General features: G+C 40.5%; 2 long non-coding RNA genes across 2 annotated transcripts in view; one reads left to right on the forward strand and one right to left on the reverse strand.

Moving 5' to 3' along the window:
- Window positions 1-1,284: 1,284 nt before the first annotated feature.
- LOC120387276 lies at window positions 1,285-2,813 on the reverse strand. The gene is made up of 4 exons (XR_005590093.1): window positions 2,730-2,813; window positions 2,585-2,630; window positions 2,019-2,170; window positions 1,285-1,535 (listed from the first exon to the last, which is right to left on the reverse strand). It is a non-coding gene; the product is annotated as an uncharacterized LOC120387276 (long non-coding RNA).
- Window positions 2,814-3,295: 482 nt separating this feature from the next.
- LOC120387277 overlaps window positions 3,296-18,218 on the forward strand; it is an 85,783-nt gene continuing 70,860 nt past the window's right edge. The window contains exon 1 of the long non-coding RNA XR_005590094.1: window positions 3,296-3,344. This is a non-coding gene — a long non-coding RNA (uncharacterized LOC120387277). The remainder of the gene's footprint in view (window positions 3,345-18,218) is intronic.

The raw sequence follows: 18,218 nt of genomic DNA on the forward strand, positions 1-18,218 counted from the left end.
TCCAGGCATGTTAAAAGGCCCATCTTCCCCTTCCAGGCTTTTGTAGAGTGGTTGAGCTGAGGATTGGAGGGGCATGGTGAATATTTATTTCAATATGGACAATCTTTTAGTACTGTGCTTCAAGACCCCAACTGAGTATGGGGCCCCATGGTGCTAGGTGCTGTACAAACATGTAACAGAGCAGACTTGCCAAGAGGAGCTCACAGTTTAAGTAAACCAGACAGATAAAGGCTAGGAGAGGAAATGGAGGCACAGAGAGGCCAGGCATACACCCACAGTCACCCAGCTGGGCAGGGTAGAGCTGGGAACAGAACCCCCCATGTCTCTTAACTCCTAGTCCCATGCTCTAGCCACGGTACACATGCCCTCCCGCCACTTACTGCTCAGTTTAATAGTCTCTGAATAGGTCTCCAGAGCACACAATGGGCCGCTTTAAGTGCTTTTTAGACATTTGAAGAAATATAATGAAATGCTGATATGGTGCTTTCCCAGGGGGCAGGTGGGAACCTCAGCAAATTACAAATAATTCTAGATTCTGTAGGTGCCATGGGGTTTTCCTAGTTTTGTTTTTTTAAAAAAGGGCAGCCTGACAAATGAGATTTAATGGCCAAGCAATATGGTGAACCCTTCCCATCTCCTCTGGCCATCTGCATCCAGAGTCTGCTGAAACCATAAAGATCCCTGTAAAGCCGTACTGCTTACATGTACTTCCATCAGTGCTGCTAAATGTTTCACTCTAGGAAAAACAGACATCCAAAAAAACTGCAGCCCAATTACTTTGGAAACAAAGCTGTCAAACGATACACTTCTCTGTGCCTGGCTGGGCCTTCAATTGCACTAAGTCACTTAGGGGCTTTATGATGTTCCCAGTGGAAATTAGGCACTGAGGTCCACATTCAAAAAGGTATTTAGACTCCTAAATGCCACTGATTTCAATGGAAGTTTGCGATCTTAAATACCTTTGTGCATTTGAGCCTGAGACCAGCCTATCACTCTTAGAAAACCAACTCTAAAGAGCTGCTCCATCTAGCTTCCTTCTCTCTGAATATCCTACTTCCCTAACTGGAGCTTTGCTTTCTTTGACAGAGCTTTTCTCCATTTCAATGTTCCACTAGTGACTTCTGTTGAAATGAAAGCTCTGCACTTAGTCCAGGACTGGTCATTCCTAGGGTCTTATCTTCAGGGAGCTTGATTCTTTCTGAGATGCCCATTCAGCTTGTATGTTCGAGGCACCGTAGGAACTGCTGCTATGCAGGCAGCATCTGAAAATAGCATTGACATTGTTGAAGATGCTTTTATTAAAAACAGGGTATTAGGGCTGGCTCTGCATAGATAAAAGCCATCCTCTTTGTTCAGGTGCAAACTAGAAGGGATATTGGAGGTCAGAAATGAAGTGCATTGACAGAGAACAAGCAGGTGTTTGTGGGTCCAAATATGTCATTTGTGTAAGTACTTGAAAGAAGGATATTCATCCAAACTAGCTGAACCTCTTTGGGCTACTGTATTGGACACAAGAAGGGGATTTCTTCAGAGGCCTGAAATGTTACAAGAATATACAGCAGTAAAATAAATCTGTGAACACTTATGGCTTCTCACTCAAATACCACAGGGAGAAGGAACCTTTATATGTTTAATAAACTTTGTTTCTTCTTACCCTCCCTAGTCACAGGTTGCCTGTGATAGCAGGGGACTAGACTTGATGACCAAGCCTTGCGTCCTATGCTGGCAGGCTGGAGCACAGGGCAGCGTCTGCGCTTTTCCTAGTGAATTTAATAAGCTTTGCTTACAGAAAACACCATATAATTTTTTTGTATGTTCTAAATATTAGGCTACCTGCCTCATTAAGTGTTGAAATTCAGGCTCTTTTAGTCTTTTGAATGATTTAGCAGTACAGCAAGTTTTCACATTTCTGAGCAAATGAGGAAGGATGGGCTTGTGGTCAACCCTCTGGACAGAGACTCACAAAAATTGGATTCAATTCCTGGCTCTACCGGCCATTTTCTGGGCAAATCACTTACTCAGCTCTCCATGAGTAAAGTAAGGGTACTACTTCTTCCATTCTCCCATCTTTTCTCTGCTTAGATTGGAAGCTCTCTGGAGCTGCGAGCACCTTTTATTAGATAGATGTACAACATCTAGCACAATGGTGCCCCAATCTCTGTTGCGGTTTCTAAGAGATAATACAATAAAGAATAATACATGAGGGATAAGAAGCCTGGAAATTTTCTGTTACTTTGTAAAGCTGAATTTTTGAAAACGGAATCTCAGGATACTACACCTCAGTCACTTGCCTAGGTGACTTGTGTAGTGTTTAGAACAGAGACAATGCCTCATACTTTGCATATCATCTGCACTGAGCTTTATTTACTTTCAGGAAAAAAAATATCAATCTTTAGCCGCTGTACTCCATAATCTAGTGTGAAGCATACTACAAGGACAGAACAGTTCACAGTAACCGGGTATTTTCACTTCTGGCCCCAGCAGAAACCAAGGCACATGATATGAGAAAGAGAAACTTAAGCTTTAAAAGCATCTAAAGTTTGGTTGGGGAATAGTTCTGGGAAAAGGGTAGATTGGTTCTTACTTTAGATTATTCCTTTCTCTCATTCCCAGCATAAGAATCACCAAAACTGGAAAAACAAGAAGGAAGTTTTAAATTATGAGTGAATTGCATTGCAGTATTGCCAACTCTTGTGATATTTGATATTGTTCTTAAATCCATAGCTTACAAGTCAGTTGATTAAATAAGAATCCCTGCTTTCATTTTCAAAAATAGTAAGTTCCTAGCTCTTATGGATGCTGAGGAAAATCTGGAAAACAAGAAGCAAGTGCACCCTGAAGGCAAATAAACAGAACCTTAAATTTATTATTTTGTTAAAAAAAAACTCATGATTTTAAAGCCAAATCTCATGATTTTTGAATAGTGGGAGTTGGCAATGCTGTTATAGGGACCTTTCTACTATGGCCTGTTTTACACTACTCTTAGTTCTAGTCATTGATATAATCATCTTCTACAATGAGATAAACTCCTAACCACAGCTCTGTTAAAGTTTGCTTATGATGCCTAGTAGCATAAACTATATTACAAAACCCTTTTCCTCTCCTGGATACAAAAATAAAAGTCAAGCACTCTAGCAGAACAAAGAAATTTACACTACCCTTTGCCAGAGGAACAAATTTTGTGTAACCCCACCCTACCTCACCTCTTTACAGAGAAAGGCAGCTTGAAACTCCATTTATATAGGGAGGTTTCTAGGGTGGGGCTAAGCATTTAACTCTCCCCCCCCCCCCCCCTCCCAAAACATAAATTAACCTGCCTATTTCTGCGGAAAGGCTATGAAAAGGTAAGAGAGAAGTCTGTCTTTTTGTGATAAGTGCTGTAGACTAAGTCAGGCCTAGTTGATACAATAACAGTAACATATGCTCTAGAAGAGATCAAAAATAGGGAAGAAAGGGAATTGTGAAAATAAATATAATACAAATGTCCTGTTCTTGGTCAAGGAAAAACACCCACTTTGATTGCAGTGTTCTGAGCAGTTCTGCTCTGGAGTCAGAGGAACAAACTATACATGAAAATTACTTTTTTCAGTCCTAGAAGAAAAGAATATATTGGGCCTCTTGTAGTACAGTGTTTGCTATTTCATTTTTTTTAATTTTTTTTTTTTGCATCCTATTTTAGGCTAAATGGTTTGTTCCATAAACTTTAGCTCTGGAGTAAAAAGCTTCACAATGGAGACATCTCCTTTCCTGTCTATAATGGATCTACTCAATAGAGGCTATTGTCAGTGCTAAGAAAAAGGGTTTTCTTGCCATCTGAGTTGTATAAATATAAAGCAACAGACCTCACAGGCAAATTCCCCTCCCCATTCCAGTGCTAGGTCTTTCCATAAGAAGCAATTCTCAATCACCTGCACTCTTCCATTGTACTTGATTGACAATTAGACTCTGCTGAGACAAGCATTTTATACCCACCTCTCAGCAGTAGGGGCATACACTTGTGGTCAACTCTTCTCTATGGGAAGAGAATATTTAACCTTTTCCTCGCCAGTGATGTACTCTTTAGTTCTGTTAAATTTTGACAGGTGCTACAATTCATGATATTCCTAAGACACTAGGGAAAAGTTTGTGTACTGAAACCCAATGTAATATAAACATAAATGGAGGAATTTTTTTAGGTGGGGAGAGGATGTTTTCCTGGTAGCTACAGGAAAAAAACTCTGCAGTTTTTTCTTGAAGGTTTTGAGCAGCAGTTTCCAGACCCATAAAATAAAGCAGCATCTTCCTTAACCTTCCCCTCCCCCGATCTATAGTAGTAATGACCAAATCTCTATAGATAAACATTTTGTAGCATTAATGGAAAGTGTATTTCTTTTAAATATCCTCTGTTCCACTGAGACTTTTTTCTTCAGAATAGGAATAAATTTTTCAAAAGCACTTATGTGAATTAAAACCCCAAATCCCATTTGCAAAAATGACACTGGTATTTAAGAGCCTAACTCCATTGACTTTTAATTATATTTAAGATCCTAAGGGCCAGATTCTCAAAAGGTATTTAGGTGCCTAATTCCCATTGATTTCAGTGGGAGAATGGTGCCTTTGAGAATCTGGGCCTAAGTCATTTTTATAGATGGGACAATTTTACCCCAAGACTTGGAATAATAACAAGAAAGGAGCTGTGAGTGCCAGAAAAGCAACATGGAATGTTCTAAGATAAATGATGGTCATGAGTCCAGAGTTCTCATTCTTACCACAGAAGATTCCATTTGTGTGCATGGTATCTCTTGCATGTGCTGTGATATTTTTGTTTGAATAGCAAAAAAAATACTGAAGGGGGAGGGCAGAAATATGGTCTTTATTCAAATCCACCTAACAAACTTTAGCCTGTCTCATTATAGTGGCAGCTTTAGACAATTACTGAGTCCCCTCCTGCTTAGTCTAAAGTGTTTTCAATGATTTGAAGCATTAGGTTGTGAAACTGCATCTATTAATTCGTAGTGGTGGACTCTGCAACTGGCTTGGCTACTCTTTTTCAGCCAGCTGTTAAGAGTCTGGCTGTTGCTGTTACTGTCTTGGTATCTAGGGCAGATACTTTGATAAGACGATGAGGCTGTCTCCCTCAGTAGATCAGACTAGAGATGTACATATTAGCTCAGATGCTTATGTCAACCTTGTGGGTCTGCAAAACAAACCTGGAACTCTGACAAAGATAGATTTCCTGCTGATGTTTCTGGCAATTCATTTAAGAACAACCTTTCGTAAGGTATTTTGGCACTTGTGAGAGGGGAGTAATCTCTTTCTTTTAGAGAAAGTAGAGACTGGTATTGCTTAGGATGGAGAGAGTTGGGAGTTGTGGGTTCTCTTCCTGCTTCTTTCATTAACTTTGCTACAAAACCTTGGACAAGTCCCTTAACATCTGAATGTTTAAGCTGAAGGACGATGCTGGTGGAAGAAAAACTGGGTATAAATTGACTATGAATAAATTTAGACTGGAAATTAGAAGATTTCTAATCATTAGAGGAATGAAGCTCTGGAGCAGCCTCCCAGTAGGAGTAGTAGTTTCAAGATGAATCTTGATAAGTTAATGAAAGGAATTGTATGACAAGGTTGTCTGCAAAAGCAGGGCACTGGACTTCAATGACCCAGGAGATCCCTTCCAGTCCTAGATCCTAAGTTCCTATCTGTGTACCTCATTTTCTCTGTCTGTAAAATGAGGATAATAATACTTCCCTGTCTCACAAGGAGATTTGTATGGGTTCATTACATTATTTTTTTCTAAAGTCCTCTGATAGCAGGTACAAAGAGTTACTTTATTACTGAACTTCATGAAGGTGCATTTGAGGTTTGGACAAAGGCATATGTTTATTCCATCTCTACAAGGCATATCATTACATTCAAATAACTTGTTTACAATGGGTTTGGTCTGATGGTGGCTCACAGACCCTAATGTCAAACAAGACATGCACGTGTATTATAATCAGGTACATCTTACAACTGGGGATGAGCAAACTGGTTCTTTGTGGTATTACTTTGGAAATTGTAATGTACTAACTACCCTCTTCTGGAGAGAATCAGCCCTGTCCAATATTTGTTATGCCCTCTGGTGGTTGAAGCCTTCCAAAAAGGGTACTGTATAATATAAGCCTTATTACTACTGATAGTTAATGCTAATTCTCTTTTAGCTAAAGAGGGAAATTCCTGTGTTTTCTGTTACAGACGGTCCTATTTGCTCTTTCCCATGCTGCATTTGTGTAGTGTAGGTGATTTTGGAACCTCTATGCATGCAGCTGATTTGTTACAATGTTTTAGATTTGTTCATGCTTGTAAGACTGGCTACTCTTTGAAGCGATGACCATTTTTTGAGCCTAGAGGTAGGAAAGCTACTAATAGATGAAATACATAATCACAGGAATAATGGAAATTAAGGAATTTCTAAAAGATGAAACTGAGAAATTTAATAAGTGTATATCATTTTTTAAAGTGTTGAGATCGTTGATGACAATGCAGCTCCTATAAAAGAGCCCATTCCTTTCTTTTGGAATCTGTTCTGTTTTGCTCATCAGTTTCCCCATAGCTGGGATAATGAAGATCACTTTTACACATCAATTACAACACAGAAATGAGTTCTGTGACAGGTGAACACATTGAAGGTCATTTGCTTTGTCACAGCATTGAAGGCTTTTGTTATTAGCCTTCCCTATCTCCGCAGATCTAACAAATCCATGTTCTGAGTCATGGCACAGAGGGATTGCAGAAAACGCTCTGTTATTTTAGGGGGCAATGCATTTGTCAACTAATTAAACAGTTTAGTGTACACACACACAAATTATTGGTGCTGAGTCAGCTCACCTTGAAGGCCAATCTTTCTCCCGCTTCCCTTTCTCCCCCACCTCCCCGGTTGATTTACCTAATGGAAGCTGACAGTAAAGCTCATCCCTGATTGTCAGATTTCAGCAGAAACCTCAAGGGGGAGAGAGGAAGGCAGAGAATTGAGGAATAAAAATAGCACACATAATGAGATCCTTTATTTAGCAGAACTGCTTCTTTAATGACTAACCTCCCCCTTCCTCTCGCCCGTGCACATACACATCCATATGCACCATCTTCTGAGGATAGGAGCTAGTGTGGAGATGGTGGATGAGAAGTAAGTATAAGATACCTCTCTTTTGTAACAGGGTGCAGAGGGATTCACCCATCCAATTTCCCATTTACAAGAATGGGATTTGCCCATTTCTGCTCGGTGTGGCACTAAACCTCACTGGGCAGTACCATGGATGACAACTGCTGGAGCTAGCACTTTGTAGCCAGGGGCGGCTCCAGGCCCCAGCACGCCAAGCGCGTGCTTGGGGCGGCATGCCACAGGGGGCGCTCTGCTGGTCGCCGGGAGAGCGGCAGGAGGCTCCGGTGGACCTCCCACAGGCACGTCTGCGGGAGGCCCACCGGAGCCGTGGGACCGGCAACCGGCAGAGCGCCCCCCCGCAGTGTGCCACCGTGCTTGGGGCGGTGAAATGGCTAGAGCCGCCCCTGTTTGTAGCCTTCCTGCTCCTGCGCATCTAGCATGTGCAAACATTTTGTTCAAATGCACCTGAGAACCAGCCGCAACGTAAGAAAAGAGTGTAAAATGCAGACATATAGGACAGGGCTTGGCCTGCTTCCCCAGCTGCTGTGTGAGCATTTGATAAGCTTTTGCTTTTATGCCTGAAATAACATTGGTAAATGTGTACTTATGAAGCTGAAAGAAACTGAGCTGTTCATTTTTACAAATATTTGTGTTTTTTCTTTAATTAATCCAGATGTTTAACTGCAGTTAAAGAAGGGGAGAGCTTACTCATATGCACAATTGTCAGTTATCAACTCAATGAGAGAGCTGTTCATTTTATGATGTATCTACTGTGCTTGAATTGTTAGGGGAAAGGGTGATAAAACTTCTACAAGTAGCTGGGCATTGGAGAAAATACAATACCACTTTTAACCACCCATCAAGCCCAGTAGCAAGGAGACTCCTGTAACTTCCTTCCAAACAGCTATGGGCTTGTTTTACATTTATCAGCTGGCGGAGAGATGAATTGATGATAAGAAGTTATGGTACATCATAGCACCTTGTAACCAGACATCTCAAAATGCCTTCTCTATTATTCACCCAACTCTGTAGAAAAAAATCCATTCAAATTTTATGATCGGGTTTGAACAACCTTTTATTGCAAGTTTTAAAAAAGTCTTATTAATAGGCAGTTCTGAAGACATTAAGGCTGAGATTGTCAACGCTGCCAGCAGGATTTGAAATCACAATTTCCATTAGATTTTAATAGGAATTAGATATCTGATCTTCTAGGTTATTTGATAAACTCTAGCCTGAATTTATATTGGATACAAATACAGAAACTGCAGCGTGCTCTGGGGAGGAACACAGCTGCTGACTAACAGGCCATAGTAGCACCAGACAATTATTTAGTTCAGAATGTGAATAATAACTTCTGTGACTGAAAATACAATGGGAAAGTAGTTGTTTTTTAGAGACATAATGTTATTGCCACAGTTAGTCAAAATTTTTTGATTTTTCAATTTTTGGGGAGTCAATTTTGATTTTTGACCATTTTTTTTAAAAAAGCTGATACCTTTGTAAGGTTTTTACCTGGTTTTGGACCATCTCTATTAATTATCCAAGTAATCTGAAATGATCTTCAGAAGTAGCTTGGCTTTTATTCCTATTTTCATCTTGTCAGTAACACTGCAGAAACTTGGCTATGTCCCCAGAGATAAACTATGTCTGACTACCATCAAAATGTTAGAGACAGCTACAAATAAATTCCAATAAGTTGTCTGGATAAAGGGAACACAAAGGTGAAGTATAGTATATTTTGTGTTGTCTAAGAAATTCAAATACCCTTACATTATATGTCCTATATTTATCTAGATTCTAGAAATATATTCTCTTTATCTTTATGGACTCCTGCTGCTTTCTAGTGCTTGTATTCTGTAAATACAATCCAAAATGGATATTTTGTCTTAGCTATCTGTCAAATCCCATATAATCTGAACTTGACCCTGTTTCTAGTTATGCATATGTCCAGTATAAAATCAGTACAGGGTGGAACAAAATGCTTATTATTTTATATCAACTATATGCTTTTATTAAGTGACTATTATCAATTCTAAAAATGCTATAATTATTATAGCAAGAAAGAAGTTTGTATAAGCAGATGTTGTGGATTTTTTTCCCCCTCAATGGGCCTTCCGTGTTGATTTTAAGAGGAATCTTTCCTTTCTTATCCATCGAAAATTCCTCTTCAGTCAGCAACCGTCTGACCTAAGTCTGGAAGGGACTCCTCTAAAACTAAAGCTAGGCAAACTAACAGCTACAAATGTTTAATGTTGATGAATTGCTCGCAGAATCTCCATCGCTGTCCCTTTTTTCCTCTTCCAGTCACACCCTCTCTGCCCTGCCTTCCCTCCCCGTCCCGCCTGCACTAACACGAAAGATGAAATCCTAAAATAGCCACCACATTACTTCTGCTTCCACTGCAAGTGAATTTTGTTTTGTCACTAGATATATTTCTGCTGTAGGCTGGATATGGATACTACAGTTGGCTTTTAAATCCACTGAGGAATGGACTCAAAGACTGATTGGTAGCAAATGCATATTCTTAGTTTCCACTGCAAAATATTCAAGGAAAACTTGAAACTATAGTGGTTAGTGTGATTTTTTTTTTTGTCTCCTTCCAATTTCTGGTCTGTGTTTAAGAAACTACGTATCAATAAAAGAACACTGAGAAACTCTACTTAAGACAAGCAAGATAACAGGTTGCAGTAGGCATTGCTCAGTTTCCTGGCTTCAAGCCAGGTTTAGTGCATCAAACTGACTAAGAAGTCAATTGACAAGTCTCGCTCCAAGTAAAATCTTGCATTTTTTTTTAACATACATTTATTAACTTTCAAATACAGCAGATCGGTGCGATTATAAGGAAAAGACAGGCTGCTAAAGAAGGCAAAAAGCTATTGTCTTTGATTTATGGATTTGTTCCAGTCTGAGAGGCTCAGAGCTTTCTTCGATAAGGGCCATAAGTGATTAGAAAGTAATGAACTATAGAAAAGGATTGGAAGATGCTGAGATTAGATCTTTTCTGAACAGGAGCCAGTGCTGGAACAATCTGCATGAAATGTCGCCTTAGTGTCAGCCTTACAAAACTGTTGATTTATTTCCATCTTTACATTTCCCTCTGAAGAACAAGATATGAGGAATTAAGTAGCTAAAGATAGGGACATTCTTACTTTAATGTCCTGTTTGCTTCTGTATGTTTTGAGTTACTCCAAAACCAATGCAGGTTGCTGCAGTTCTCATGTTCACCTTATCAGAAACTTGCATTTAAGACTCTGAAAACATTTCCACATGGGGGGAAAAAAAAAATCCTTGGCAAGGTTCAAAGCTTCTTCTGCATTCCCTGAGATTTAATCCATTTAAAAAAACCACCCACCCCCTCCCCACACACACACTAACTTTTGGTCTAAGAGACTGAAAACCTTTGTATCAACATTAAATCAAAGAAATAGTACTGTACATCTAAAAGTCATTCATATTTTTATCCTCTGCCAAGTACTTTTGGTCTAATATGAAAACCAACGTGATTATTTTTATGCCCGCATCATACAAAAACCTCTTATTCCACCGAAGCATGTCATTCTATAAAGAGGCTTCTATGAGGAGAGACTTGTACTTTCTTAGCAGTCCAGAAAGTGATATGATTCCAATTATTATTTGAACGTCAGGAATACCTAGAAACCCCAAACAAGATCAGAGATGCGTTGTGCTGGGTGCTGTATGTACACCTAGGAGAACGAGTCCATTCCCAGAAGAGCTCTCAAGGAGCATTATTTTATTCCCATTTTATAGCAACATTTACACTACTGGCTAGGGGTGTGATTCCCTTGCTACTGTCCACACACTCACTAGCTAGCATGAGTACAAGTAGCAGTATAGCCACAGTAACGGAGGGTAAGTACTCAGTGCAAGTCATTTGTGCCTCCGCTGCCATTAGCTGTGCTACCCCAGCTACACTGCTTCTGGTATTTACGCCAGATCGATGAGAGCTAGTGCAAGTATGTGTATGTGAGCAGGTGAATTGCATCCCTTTCTCATAGTATAGATGTATTCTTAGAGAGAGACCCAAACTACAGTGAGACTGAGACTTGCCCAGTGTCACCCAGCCTGTATCAGAGATTGGAATCTCCTGAGTCTCAGTGCCTTAACTACAAAACTGTCTTTTCATTATTTTCTTTTGGTATAAAGTTTAGGTTAGAGATCATCAAATAACTTAGAAGATCAAATGTCTAATTCCTATTAAATCTAATGGAAATTGGGAGTTCAAATTCAGCTGACAGCTTTGGCAATCTCAGCCTTAATATCTTCTGAACTGCTTATTAATATCAGACTTTTAAAAATATTGTAATAAAAGGTTGTTCAAACCTGAATATCATACCACTTGAATGGATTTTTTTCTACAGTGTTGGGTGAATAATATAAAAGAAAATTCCTGAATATTTCACAAATTCTAGCCCTTGGGCAATACTTGAGCATATTTGAACCTTGCAGAATACTTAAGTTGGTAAAATTTTGAAACTGATTTGTGTCATGTGGTCATATACCAACATTTATTCAATTCTGGACACATGCATTCCATGCAGAATATATACATTCTACCAACTACAATACTTGGATGAAAAATTTAGAAACTTCTGTACCCTCTGTGGCATCTTGATGGATACTCTTAGATCACTTATTTGCTTGTATACCAAATATATATGCAAATAATGGGATGGGTTTGTGAATGCTTCTCCAAGTCTAAACAAACAAACAAAAGAACCAGCAACCCAAAATTCACCAGATTTAGTACTTGGCAAATACTGTTTGACCAGCTCTGTTTTACTATGACCTAACTACAAACTGCAGCAAACAATCTTTCCAGGGCAAGAGTGATGTTCACATTTTCTAATTGAGAAACCCACCAAACTAAGAATCTGTGACTTTCTGCCTCTTGTCTTACCAGTGAAGCTGTTGAATTCTCCCAAAGGTCTGGTGGGACGTATGAGTGATAGATCGTTCTAACTCCACATATTCAGGGTATGCCTACATTACAGAGACTATGCTGCCATAGCTACATGAAAGGAGATACACCGGCATAACCCTTTACTGTAGACACAGCCTACATTAATGGAAGGTATTTTTTCCTGACTGTGTAGAAACATCACCTCCCCAAATGATAGTAGCTAGGTCGAAGGAAGCATTCTTCTATGGATGTTGCTGTGTCTACGCTGGGGGTTAGGTTGGCATAGCTATGTTGCGGGTGTGGATTTGTCATGTCCCGACTGACGTAGCTATGTTGACATAACTTTTAAGTGTAGACCAGGCCTCAGCTGTGTAGATTTTATTTCACTCAGATGAGCTGAAGGAACAGACTGTTTTTTTGTTTGCCATTTCAGTTTGAGATTTCAGTGAGATAACCACCTAGATGGGACTTTTAATTCTGTTGATCATCCAAGCATCACTGTAGCTACTCATGTTTGTCCTTCCTTTTGTAGCTCCTTCAGATTAAGCTAGGATTCTTTCCAGCTGGGGTACCTCAGCTCAGGCAGGGTATTATTATTATTGAGAATTATTATTTGTTATAGCACAAACAGTGCTAGGCACTTGGACACAGAATAGGGGAATTGCTGCTCCTGTTTGGATTCAGATACAGTATGTTCTTTTCCTGCTGCTGTAAAATGATTGTGCACTTTTATGTGCTGGTTTTGCCTATTAGACTCTCCTGATTCTTTCACAAAAGTAATAACTCGGAAAACGAAGCATCAGGGTGTTGGCCAATGAAAGAAGCAGGATATTGGATTTGATTGACAAACCATGCCCTAACTCTAAGCTAAACCTCCCACTAGTTTTTATATGATGTTTGGCTGAAATTGGATACAACCAAGGTGTGCTCCAGACTTTCTGAAAACTTGTGCAACGTTTACCAAAAATTTAACAAACCTCAGTGAAATGATCCTTTGGTTTGTAACCACAATCCACAATTAGGTAAAACTGGTTTCAGGTTTAAAATTCAAACTGGTCTGTAAAGAAATAGAGAGGAGCCCAATCTGCATAATTCATATCAAGGAGCTTGGGAACCTTCCCTCCTTCCCCCTTCCGCAGTGATCTCTGTCTAATAATTGGGTTCATAATGTCTGTCTCATAATTGGGTTCACAGTTAAAGGGCCTTTGGAGTCAGGATTTCTGCCCATTTCAGTATAGAGACTTAACCAGGTTTGGAGCTGGATTTTGAACCCTGCAAAGTAGCTGGAAGTATTTGAATTTGAGGCTCCACTTTAACCTATTATAGACAGAAACCCTAAATACTGAAATTTGGGACCAGATTCTGCTCTGGATTTCACTCCCACCAGCAAGTGCTTGAGGACGGATGTGATTCCATTTTGGGCCTGTCCCCATCTACAGTTCTTCTTGAGCTATCCACAGAAGACACAAGTAACATCCCACTGCTCTCTCTCTTGTAGGTTGTTTATGGCTCCCTTTTACAGTCACGGGCTACTGTTTTAAGAATTCCAGAATTTTGAATAAAATGGAAATGCTGCAGTTTACTGTTTGGTTACCTTTCCATTTGCCACACTCCATTTCTGTATCTATGTGTTACCTAGGAAACTGATGCTGGATGGAGTTGGATTGGATGAAACATTGGATTGTCAGAGCTGTAGGGGTCTTTTTGAATAGCAGCCTACAAATCTGTGGCACAAAAGAGTGTAAATGGCTGACTATTTACATTTTTATTTATAGGCAGAAAGAAAGGCCCTAGAACTTCAGGTAAGTAAAGTCAAGAGGGAAACCTTTGAGGAAATAATGAGCACTTTAATGTGCCATATTTGCTCTGATTCAGTTATTTTCTTCCTGGCCTCATCCTTGCAAATAAAAAAACCCACCACAAAACCAAACAAATTCTATATATACACATGTATTCATTCTGCTACTCTGCACTTATATAGCATCTCCCATCTGAGGATCTGAATATGCTACTGAGTTTCCAAAAGTCTAGATATCTCACGTGATGCTCTGATTTTGCCTTTGGATACCTGCACCAGTATGGAGTCTTAGAAAAGTCAAAGGGGTTTCATTTGGGTGTAAAGGTCTGTCTGTGTGGATCTGATTGCATGACCAAGGGCTATATTAGTGCTGCAGGCCCCAGGTTTGAAAGGCAGAAGAGTTGTTCTACCACAGGCTTAAGTCCCAGCAAAGGTTCAAAAGCTCCCAGATGTTTGTTCTTTTCAGGTGGAAAAATTTCAGTATTATGTTTATTATTTTAGTTTAGCATCCACACTAGACTCTGAGTGCTTTACATTAATCAAAATAAACAATATTAATAACCTTACTGGACTGCCCATCAAATTAACAATAAAACCAGTTGCTCAAGAACAGCAACTCATCAGCCACTGTAACATTGCATTAAGCCACACATGATACAAATGCACCCTTGGAAAAGGGCCCCTATTCTTTGCAAACAACTCTCATTACAGGCCTGACAAACTCACTACACCAAACACATCTTGCAGGGTATTATCCATAAAGGGTAAAGTGTAAGATATCTACAGAAATCTTGTTACTGATCCAGGCTCATAATCGTTGTGAGATGTGTGTATGGGTAATATCTAAGGAATAATGTAACTATATTGAACGTATGCTTTATGTCTTAGAGTAAAAGTTAGTCACTTGGAGATAATGTGTCTTGGTGATGATAACCCATTCAAGCAGGAGAAAGTTGTCACCCCGCCCTTGTTAGCCCATGATATAATGCAAGGCTCAATTGTTTAGCCTTGTTCCATCCTAAGGCTATCAATGGAAAACCATCAGAGACAATTGCAAATGATTGAAACTACTTGGAGGTAAAAAGGAACATTATAGCAGACGGGGTTGTACTGTGTATGAATAGAGACAAAAGCCTGTTTCAGTATAACAATGCTGTGAGAGGCACTCTGTATCATTCATGCTGTAGAGTGGGTGGTGACTTCATGAAAATTTGAATCCTGGTTCTTGTGAAGTCAGCCAGCTCTGCAAGAGGCTGAACTTTTAAGGGGTGGACCTACTTTGTTAGATAGGAAAGGTAGCTATTAATAAGTGTAAGCCCAATTACACATTTTATTATTTTGTTTTGTTTCATAACCATTTGTTTCTTCTACTCTCTCATTTCTAGTTGAATCTCTATTTTTCCTGTGTACAAAGTGCCCTGAGATCCTCCGCTGGGCAGGCACTATAGGCAGGGCAAAGTTATTGTTAGTTGCTGGTGTTTGGTTTTACTGATGCACATTCCCATCACAGTCCCAAATCAGCCATGTTTCATCTCATAAAACTGACCCCCGTCTCAGGTCCCACCGGTGTAATGAAAAAGGCTTTGTGATTATCCAGCAGACTGTCTTTGACTGTACAGCGCAGCCTCCCCATCCCAGAGTGTCAGGCTGTCTCCTCTCTTGTTACCCAGCCAGGCTCCCTTTAATTGGCTCATTAGTGTAACCTGAGGCTACCTGTCCTGCTTGGCTGATTCACTAATGAGGCTCAGCTGCCTTTTCTCAGCCCCAGACAGGCTGAGGAGGGATCTGTAAAACCTACTTATGGTCCTGGGGGTTTCAAAGCCATTCTCTCCAATTTCCCAGTGAGTGAGCTTGGGCTGCCTGTCCTGCCACCGGTGGCCTTTACATCTCCAAACCACTTGTGCACGGACAACGGGGAATCACGCCCATCTTTAGACATGCAGCCACTTCTGTTACTTCTTCATGCCTAACCCATCTCAATAAGTTCTCATATACATAACACTACAGCGGTTACTACTATAGCCCCAATGTGGCAAGAGGGATTGTTTACAAAGGTGTCTGATCCTGCTTCCATTGGAAACTTCCTGTTGACTTATGTAGGAGCAGGAGCAGGCCTGAAGTAGTCATGAATGATGTGCTAGATCCTGTTGATTCCCCAGGGATCCAATCCAGCTAGGAGCTGAGATCAGAGACTAAGGGCCTTCTGCTCCCAAGCAGGTGATTAGCAACATGTAGGACTGAGTCTTCAAAGACAGCAATAACTATCAGAGTAGAGAGAGCCAGTTCACATGAAATAACAATGAACTGCTTGGGTTGTTATTCTTGGGCCAGATCACCACCCCCTTTGATCCATGTGCAGAAAGGGGTCTGGAAGCAATTGTTCGCCTGATACAGCATTGTATTCTTATGAGGAGTGGGGAGGTTTACCTTCTTCTGAAGCATCAGAGATCGGACACAGCTAGAGGCAGGATATTGCATGGGCTGGATCGGTCTGCTAAGATGGTCTGGAGAATCCTTTCTAGATGTCTTGTCTGGTGTGACTCGCTCACATGCTCACGGTCTATCTGATTACCTGATTTAGAGTTGGGAAGGAATTTTCTCCCCAGCGCAGATTGACGGGGCCTTGCTTTCCCCCCCCACCCCTTTCTCTTCAGCATGGGATATGGATCATCTGGCCATATCTCTCCTACTCGGTTCCTTGACACTGCAGGGTCATGGGCATTGGTGGCACCTTGTCTCGCCTATTACCGGTCTGTGGATGCTTTGGTTTAGCTGATTCACTGAGCTCAACATAGGGCTGTTTGAGTGGAATTTAGTGGCCTGTGATACACAAGAGGTTAGACTAATGGTCCCTTCTTGCCTGAAACTCTGTAGAACTATGAAAGAAGGCTTGAGGGTCTCCACAGATCTCTCCTACTTGCCCCCACCTAAACCCTGAGGACTGTTTGCAGGGTTCAGGTTTCCTGTGTCTCCTGGTCTCATCAATGAAGTGCTGATATTACTACTGCTGCTGCTTTGGGCGTCTCCTCTAACAATGTGAGCTACACGGTCTGGAGCATGGAACAGCTGCCCTGCTGCCATCAATCATGTGGGAGAGTTAGTCTGTTAAATGGTGTGCAGAATACGGCCGAAGGCAAATTCATTCTCCTTGGATTTTACTTTTTGGAATTTCCGGTTGGATCCAGTGTCCCATAGACTAAACCATCTTCACTTTTGGAGAAGCCCCAGTAAAACACAATCTCTCATTTCCAGGAAGACACAATTGCATAGTATAGCACATCAAGTTCTGTCTTTTTACCATTTCAGCAATCAGCATGAAATCACGCAGCACATAACTTAAAACAAACGCTCTGGAAGGGCTTGCTAAATAACAATACAAAGCACTCTTTAATTTTCCTGGTGTCAAACTGAGCCTTTTTAACTGACAGAGCTCCAGCTCAAAGGTGTGCACGGTGTAAAAATTCTTCACTGGAGACGAGACTAAACTTCAATTTTGACTCTCAATTTCCCCTACAGTAGAAGAGGAGGTATTTGCCATAGATGAGAGGGAATGCTGAGGCAGACCATAACCCCAGAGCAATTAACTGAATGGACAGGTCTCAATTTTAGGAGAAGTACCACTGTCTTCACCTCTACTAAATGTGTCTGGTCACTTTTTGGAGAAGATTATGCAACAGGGAAGAAGAATGGAAGTTGCGTTAATGATTCCCTGTGGTAGATAGGTATCTCTTCTCAAGGAATATTAACACCAATACCCTAGTGTGGCTGACGTGGGAGCTATTGCTGACTGAAAATGTCATATTTTGGATATGAACCCTGGTACTTAAATCAAAGTCCAATGAGAATAATTACATTCCATCCATCAAAAAATCCATCTGAATTATCAGCTGGATAAATCCTCTTGCCCTAATCTATTGTGTAGTGTAGTTCTGAGACATTAACTGGCTGACACCTTCCACCAATCAAGCCTTTCACTTGTGGATGAAATGATTCATCCATCTATACCATGATGTATCACTGAAATGCAGCAAATACTTTGCTGTTGACCATACGTATGGTAAAACTCCCATTGACTTCAGTGAGAGTGGAATCAGGTCAGCACGACATTTTTTTAAACTATTGCCCTATATGTTCTTATTTAATGTTCCCTAGTCTCAAACTCCTTTTCTCCTACTTCACTTTCTCCTGGCTTCCTTGAGTTGGAGATGAAGGCTGATTCTCCAAATACAGATCCTCTGAATCCTGCTTTTCAGACAAAGCCTAACTTGCAGAGTTTGTGTGTGGGTTTTGCTTGTAAGAAAGGACACGGGATTTGTTGAGCAGAGTTAAAATCTCTAGCAAACATCTGCTATGCCGGGGTATATGTCCAGTCTGGTGCATAT

The sequence above is a fragment of the Mauremys reevesii genome, linkage group 20 (assembly GCF_016161935.1).
Source record: "Mauremys reevesii isolate NIE-2019 linkage group 20, ASM1616193v1, whole genome shotgun sequence".
NCBI classification, from domain to species: domain Eukaryota; kingdom Metazoa; phylum Chordata; order Testudines; family Geoemydidae; genus Mauremys; species Mauremys reevesii.